The sequence below is a fragment of the Asparagus officinalis genome, chromosome 3, assembly GCF_001876935.1.
Source record: "Asparagus officinalis chromosome 3, Aspof.V1, whole genome shotgun sequence".
NCBI lineage: Eukaryota > Viridiplantae > Streptophyta > Magnoliopsida > Asparagales > Asparagaceae > Asparagus > Asparagus officinalis.
In genome coordinates, this window is record NC_033796.1 from 11,392,063 (window position 1) to 11,400,956 (window position 8,894).

An 8,894-nucleotide genomic window follows, 5' to 3' on the forward strand; every position below is an offset into this window, starting at 1 on the left:
TGCCTACCGTAATCTTGGCATTGGTATTGGCATATGCGACGCTGCCGCTTGTCGAACTGGGTCTGGAGCTGGCACTGCTTCTCGCAGAGCTCGACCTCGGGGTCGTCGGCAGAGTGGGCGAGGAGAGAGATGGACGAGATGGAGAGGAAGAGGAAGACTAGGAAGAAGGCTAGGTGTTTGGAGTTGATGGTCATGGCTCTGTTTGGCGTTGTTGAGGGTGGGGAGGAGATGAGGTTTTGGACTCTGGTTATTTGGGAGTTTTGAGAAAAAAATTTAGCGGTTGTAATAATAAGTGGAAACTGAGGGGAGAAGTGGGTTGTGAGAGGTGATGCCACATGGATTTTGGATGCCCTCGTGGCGCCTTACGGTGGCATTCTATATGTTTTAATTTGACACGTACCGATATCGTTCTGCTGAGTTATATTGTAAAAGTTATTTTTTTTATTGTTGTGATTCATCTCAAAAAAAATAAAATAATGAGATTTTTACTTCATTTTTAAAAAATTCCTGCCTTTTTACTATTTTTTATAATAATATTAATCCAAATCTATAGACGCTACACATGACAACAAATATATACATGAAAGCTTTACACATTAGTGCAATTTATCGACGCGAAACTTTATTCGAGACCGCACTTGAAGGCCTGAGATGGTCTGGGGGCCAAATTGTGATTGAGGACCAACCCAAATTGCAAAAAATAGCCAATGGACTCGGCCTATCTCAAGCCCGCTGTGTCTTTGCGACGCTTGCTTTTTTTAAAATGTAGTTTTCGGCCCACAAGCCCGAGCCCTACAATTACAAAAGCGACCGACGACTTTGCTATTTGTTCCGCTTTACACCCAAGTTTGTATTGCTGTTCCAATGATTTGAATCCTCTCGTTCAATAACGATGGTGATATCATTATTTTAAATTACTTTCATTTATTACTTAATGAGTGATTATGATCCGTCTGCAAGAGAAAGATGAAAGTGCATTCAAATACTTTTCTAGTTGGTTAATCCTGAATTTGTACTAAAATAAAGACGCGATGTTAATACAAAATTTAACACATAAATACGATAAATACAAGTATTGGTACATTGTGATACATGCAGGCAGGTACATATACATAATACATTATAAACCTATGCTTAAATATACATGAAAAACGCAGGGCTGCAATAACCTACTAAGAAAATGTGGGCCTAAATTATTAGCTCAGCCTGCTCCTAAACCAATCTACATTAAATCGAACCAAAGCTGGGCCAAAATTTATACATTCCCAGGCTGTGAGCAATAATTTGCCTTTTCTAAAAATATATATATTTTTTAGAGATCAAACTGAAATTCTCAAAATTTTATTTATGCTCACGTGAAATCGTACTAGCTACAAAATACATTGCGTCATAGCATCGTTTTCAGGGCCCCTCTAGCATCACTAGGCTGACATCAACCTCAACTGACTTAAGCTCATGAACAATTGAATTTCTAGTCCTATGAATGAGACTGTGGCCAACAATTTCAATTTTGCAATTTGCAACCCTGCTGGCGCTGCTGTAATAACGCCCGGACCCTGTGCTCTCCTCCTCGTGTGCAATCTGCGAGGAAAAAAAAAGTACCGTGTCCTCAATCTGCAAATTTCCTGACAAATTTCTGACAACTTATTCCACACGCAAGCTCGCATTGAAACTTCGGGCGTGTGCGTTTATGTTTCTTTGTGAGATCAAAACAGTGCAGAGCGTGGGATGGGATTTAATGGATTTGGTTGTAGCTATGCTTGATTCGTTTGAGATGTGCAGCTACCAAATGCATGAAAATTAATGCAGTGCTATAGGTTTACGGTATCCTTGTTGCTATCTAAAGGTTAGATATTGTTGTCCATCAACATACTAGTTTAGTTTCTTATTTTGATTACATTAATTGTTAGTTTCTTTATAGAGGATAATAATGCAGATGATCAGTGGCGCACATGGAAATCGAACTGAGACTCTCACGAGAGAGCGACAGGACTTTGCCATGTAGCCTACTGGGCACCTTCTTCTAATTACACCTATTTAACTTTGGTTGTTGAAAAGTTGAATAGGCTTTTTATCTTTTAATATCAGCTAATTTATTTGCTACTTGTTTATTTAGTGTTTTTACATAAGTTGAGAAGTGACATATGTAAATGTTGTAAGGATTTACATACAATTTATAAAAGTTTAAGGACGCAACTGCATCCCCACACATATACTTAAATGCGTCTATGTAGACAACAAAGAAGAGAAGATAAGAAAATAAGATAGCAAAATTTTGGATAGACTCTGAGTTTCATAATAGCAATTTCATTTCGTACGCATTGGATGATATGTTTGGTTATTAACCATATTGGAATTTTTTTTTTAATTTGACATGTTGACATATTTTAATTAAAATTTCAAATTGTGAAACATACAAATGTTAAATTCAGTACTTCTATATATAAAAATCCTCAAAAATTATATTTTGACATGAAAATAAAAAATAAAATAAAATACTTTACTTGGTTCTAGTTCATTAGTGGATTCAATGAGTCTTTCATCTTAACTAGCAAATATAGCGATCAATTTTTAATTCAACACCTAAGTTTATATTGATTATTTGGATCAATTCAACACCTATTCTAATTGGTAACGTCTGCAAACCTCTCTTTTCTTTTCTGTTTTCTTTTGACCACAAATTCACTAAACTTAAAAAGGATACAATTCATCAGCCCCTCATACAAAAATCAGCGCCAGCTCAATTCCTCGAACGACAAAACAAGTTCACAGTCACAAGGCATGCATCACCTCACGTGTCAGTCCTCAGGCTTTAAAAAAAAAAAAACCCTCACTGACGTAGCTCCATCGTCACCAACGTTAGTTCCGTTACCTGCCATCTCCACACGTGCCTACCCTACACGTAAGCGTGACGCTCACACGCGACCCACGTCGACGCGTCCGAGGTTTGTGACTTATGAAGAGGGTCCGATATTTGCAAATCCGAGCTCAATCTCTCATCACGTCGTAAAGATTTTGTGAAATCGTACGAGCCATGATTCTGTAATCACAGAAGACTTATGTGGATTTTTCGCTATTTTTGGCAATGGCTTGCAAGCTTAAGGTTATCGTACGTTTCTATCTTTGGCTAAGGGAACGAGTCAATGACTGTGAGTTGTGTGTTGTAAGCTCAATCTTGTCGTAGTTGTGTTCATATGATCCTTAACTCTCAGTCATCTAAATGTTAACTTGTACTTGTATTGATTCTTGTGTCATATTTTCAAAAAAAAAAAAAATCATAAAAAAAAGATCATAGAGATCCTGTGGTAATTTCAATGTGAACTTCACATAGGAATGTAGAGTAACAATCTGTTATGTTATGGTAATCCACCATACAAAAAGTCAAAGCCTAGCCACCTTAGCGGCCTAAAGCCCAGCCAAGATCAAATCTATTAACCTGACCGAGTGACGAGTCATCTTTACCGACACGAAGCGCGGGATCGGTCGACCCCTTATAATAAAGGCGACTCCTCAAGGGTCCGCCCGCCTTATAACCAAGACGACTCCTCAAATGATCGGTTCGATCATCTACTCGGCCAGAAGCTCACTCGACTGTTAGGTCGGCAAACCATAGGAACGACCCAGAAACACACCCGTCTCTATTAAGGGGATAAGATCCAACTCAGCTCCCTTCAGATATGCATCAATTGACACTACAGTACTGATCGATCCCATCAAGATCTCAACTCTGACAAATCTTAGGCATAAACAGCTTACTCTGCTCACAAGTCACTTCTCAGATATCACTAAGATATCCTTTCTTGTGCTCGAATGACTTCCCTTCCAATTGTCAGCCGACATCTGTAAAGCAAAGAATAACTAAACAGTCGACCTATCTTCCGCCATGCCTCATCTGTCAAAATCCGAGATATGTTGGAGATATCCTCTCATGTGCTCGAATGACTTCCCTTACAATTACCAACCGACATCTGTAAAACTAAGAATGATTCTGCATCCTGTCTACTCACCCCAACACTGCCCCCCTGTGCGAAGCCAAAGCCAAGGGTTAGAATCTCGAAGGCAAATGACTATAAAAAGGAGGAAGGAGGGTAAGGATGAGAGGTTTCTTTTTTTTTCTACTCCCAACTCAAGTCGTCTTCTTCTTCTTTTTTAAAATCTCGACGAAGAGGCTGAACATTGGTTGAATTCGGGGATCATTCCTTCCCTCTTAATCAACATTTCTATTAATAACTCACAAAGAGTACCCCCTGACAAGGACCTCAATGGTCTCGGGACACTCCCTCAAATCCCACTCAAGCACACAAGCTGACTTGACCGTCGGAGGTACCACGGGGGAAAACTGGCCCCGCCCTCTTACGGGTTTGTTCTTCTTCATACAGGAGGATCAGGAATTCCAGTCCAAGGATCGGGTATAAAGTCGGAGGAGGAGTCGGCCCCATCTCTCATCCTCTCATTCTTGATCATCCACGGACAGCTCTCATCGACTGTGTGGTATCAGACATCAAAACAGTCCTATCAGAACCTTTAGCACTGTGCATGGAAGTTCTCGGCCATACTCTTTTACAAGCAGGAGGGTAGTTTTGTCATTTACTGTACCCCCTTGCGTGGCTATCAGAACCCCGCACAATGTAGGGTTCTGATATGTTTGTTACTTAGGAATGTATACATGGTCCTATGGTGGGAGCAATTATACGTATAGTTCCACAGACCAAATTTATGATTATGCTTTCTACACACAAAAATAGCCTAGCTAATGTAGGAAGAACACAACGAAAAGAGGAGTTCTAATTTTGCAAAACATGATAAAGACGCTTTTTAATATGAATTGAATGAAAATACAAATTCAACATATACCGTGACTGAATTTTAACTAATTCCCGGAAATCACAAAAGAATCACACTAGTATAGCACTAATTGCTCAAATTTGTTTCATATAAATTGTAAGTCAAAAAGCCAACTAATTTAAGGCTTCGGGGAAAAAGTAAACGAATATTCATTTAGTTTCTTTTTGATTCGACACATGTTCAACCTATCAATTGCGATATGTACACATATTGTTTATATAAATTATGATGGTTCAGATGTGTTTTAGTTAGTGAGATACCAACTTAGTGATTGAGCGTTACACTAATTAAGCTTAATGTTATTTATAACTATGGGTTATCTTAATCAACAACTGAATATGTGTCAACTCACCAACGTATCAGTTATATACACTCGACGATTCCATGATCCCTGAATTGGAAATTTTCTAGGAGCTTGTTTTATCCAAACAGGAGATGAGATTGACTGATATAAAGCAAAGATACTCCTGCTATCATCTCGTAGAATACCAAGTTCAGGCCCTGCAGAACCCAACAAGAACTGAAGGGAACATCAGCTGAACCAAAAGAAACTTTAAACAACTACTAAATGTGTGTAAAATATTCCTTAATTCTTAATAATTATGAGATTTCAACTTTTACTCAGAGAGACCGTACAACTTGGGGGAGCAGAGGCTGAGGAGGCCTGCTCTCTTCTCTCTGCCCAAAGTGCTAAAAAAAAAAAGGCAAAACCATCAAATCTCTGCCCGTCTCTCTCTCTAGAGACCTGCGACTATACAGTTAAAGAAAGAAGCAAGTCTATGTTATTAAATGGTCGGTGGTAAAAATACAAATTTACAGGAAAAGGTAACACTGTAAAAATTGATTTGTGTTTGTGTTTTTGTCTCCAACGGCATCTGCTTCTTGCTGATGACGTTTCAAGTTAATGTTGTGTGGGCCCGACATTTACGATGGCCATGTTTGTGAACAAAGATCAACTAACTGTAACTGTACTCGGTGTTAAATTTTAGGGTGTGTTTGGTAACTTCACACTAAACCGGTTAAAAATTTTAATCGGATTAGAATAGAAATAGGTTGGTGGTGGTCCAGATATATATTAGTTAAGGGGCTCCTTTTGAAATAAAAAAAAATAGTCTAGTATTATATAAGTTTTTACCAAACACATTTTAAATCATTAAACAACTTAACTTTACTAGCCCAGTTAATAGGCAAGTTGCTAAACAAGCCTTAAATGACTTGGTTATCTTTGAATGATTATCTCATTTTTTTCCCCTCCCTATGTATTTCTTAGTAGGATAATCTCATTCAACCTTATTCTTCTTCACCATTAAAGAAATGCTTTGCTTTGCTGAAATGTATTAAGTCTTTTATTATACTTAACCACAAATAATCCTATTGCTAGAGGTGTAGACAAGAATCTATAATACAAAAGATTATCGGTAGCGCCCAATACAACAGAAAGTTTAGTATACTATTTTGATTGTACAGCGTACAATTAAAACATACTGTTGTTTCTGGCAAAGTTTTGTGTGGTTTTACCAAGAAATACGAATACATAAATAACCGAGCGGGTATACTGCGCGGGTGTGCGTGAAAGAACAGCATGCACTGTTTCATGATGACGTGTCATGTTCGCCCTTGATGTGGGCCCTACAACCCAGCAAATGGGGGATTGCCACGTCGGAGGACAACAGGGGATGGTTGAGGGGAGGAGGCCACGGCAAACAGGGAGACAAAGGAACAGGGACACGGATGCCCTTTTTGCTGTACCCCTGCCTCCGTTTTGTGCTCTCCTTTCTCTTTTTAAGTGTTTTACAAAATTTTTGTTATTTGTGATTTCTAATTTTCTATTTTTAAATTTATATTTGGACCAGATCTGCTACTTTTTTGGGCAGGAGATGCTAAATAAAGTATCTAGGTAAGCGGTGTCATGGTTAATTAGTAATGATTATTTAATGAATGTGCAGAGATATAAATATATAATTAATGATGTGATTAATATGTCTCACTGTTTAACATTTTACTCTTAAGGTAAAATAATGGAACAAGATCAAATAGGGAAAGTCTGTCCTGAGCTTTGCTGGTAAGCATGCTGGACTGGGGTGATTTAGAGAATTTTCTTACATATATAAATTCTTACTCCTATTCATTTTATGTGTACAGATCACCATTGTATGATAAAATAAGGAGATCTACTTACCTAAACTTTTACATTCAAAATTTGGATTGCTTTTCTTTACTACACTTCAGAAATCTATGGTAGCATTTGGATACCATGATGTTTTTAGTGTTTCCATGTTGTTTTTACCAAAAACAAAACACTATATATTTAAAAACTATGGTGTTTTTGTTAGGGTACAATATCAAAAACTAAAAACATAATACTTAGTTCAAAACACCGAAAATGTGTTTTAAGTTTTGTGTTTTGAGATTCAAGGGTGTTAATATAATGTCTAATATAGTGTATTAATAATAATATATTCATTGCATAATATTATATTATATTATTTAATATATTACATCATAACATTAGTTTTCAAATATATAAATACTATATTCAATACAATTAATTAATTATTATTATAATATTATAAGTAATATATTACAATAATTATATTTTAAATCTTATTATATATTATATTAATAGTAAATAATATTAAATTAAATATAAATATAAAAGTGGCATAAAAATATATTATATTAGTTACATAACATTATATAATGTAATATAATATAATTTAAATATTAATAGTAAATATTAACAAATTAAATATATTAATAAAAGTATAATAATATAATAATAATATATTATGTTTGTTACATAAAATAATATAATATAATATTAAATTATATTATATTATTTAACATAGTACATTATTATATTTGTTTCCTAGTATATCAATACTATGTCTAACACCATTAATTAATAATTCATATAATAATATAATTAGTATAATATAATAATTATAGGTTAAATATTATTATATATATTTCATATTAAAATAATAGTAAATAATAATAAAAGAAAATCTATTGATAAAATAATAGATAACAATTTATTATTAATAAATAATCCTATAGTAATGATATAATATTGAATTATATAACAAAAATTATTCTATTATCTTATTTAATTAATAAAACATATCATTATGTATGAATAATATATTATATGATATATTTAAAAAATTTAACATGTTATAAAATAATGTTATCCAATAATAAAATAATAACTCATCTAAGAATAAAAGATTAAATATTACATTATATATATATTCAATATATTCACAATATATTATATAATATATAATAATATATTACATTAAAAAATAATAACAAAATGATTATATATTATAAGTAATACATATACTATAAAAAATGTTAATATAATAATAATAATAACAATATCATAATATAATAATATTATATTATATTATATTATAAAAAGATAATGTTAATACATTATTATTAATAAAAGGTAACATATTGAAAAAATAAAATATTTATATTAAAAATTATTAAATATATTAATATTTGAAAAATAATACTTAAGTATTATAATATAATATATATTACAAATATGTACAGTACATAGCATTGTACTATATTTGTTATATATAATATTATAACTTGTTAATTATATGTATAGTATTATAATATATTAATTGAAATAGATTATGTTATTATTAGTATTTAATATATTAAGAGTATGTTTAATATTAATGTTATCAAACTATTGTTGACCAAAAATACTTACTAAAGTGTTTTGAAAATACTTTTGGAGGAAAACACCACACAAAAAATCACCATAGTATCCAAACATGCTATATATATATATTGTTCATAAACATTGTTGCCTTTGCATTAAAATTCTGAAGTTATGAGGATGGAACACTTTACTTCAACTAATATTTATCACACCTGTTATTTTGTTTAAAAATTAAGATAATCTTTTATAATTTTAGCGAAAAACTATATGCATAACATATGGAAACTTTTTTTTTTAAATATAGTTTGACAAGGCCTGTGATTGATTAAAGTTACATCTTGAATTTTTTCTCACGCCAAAT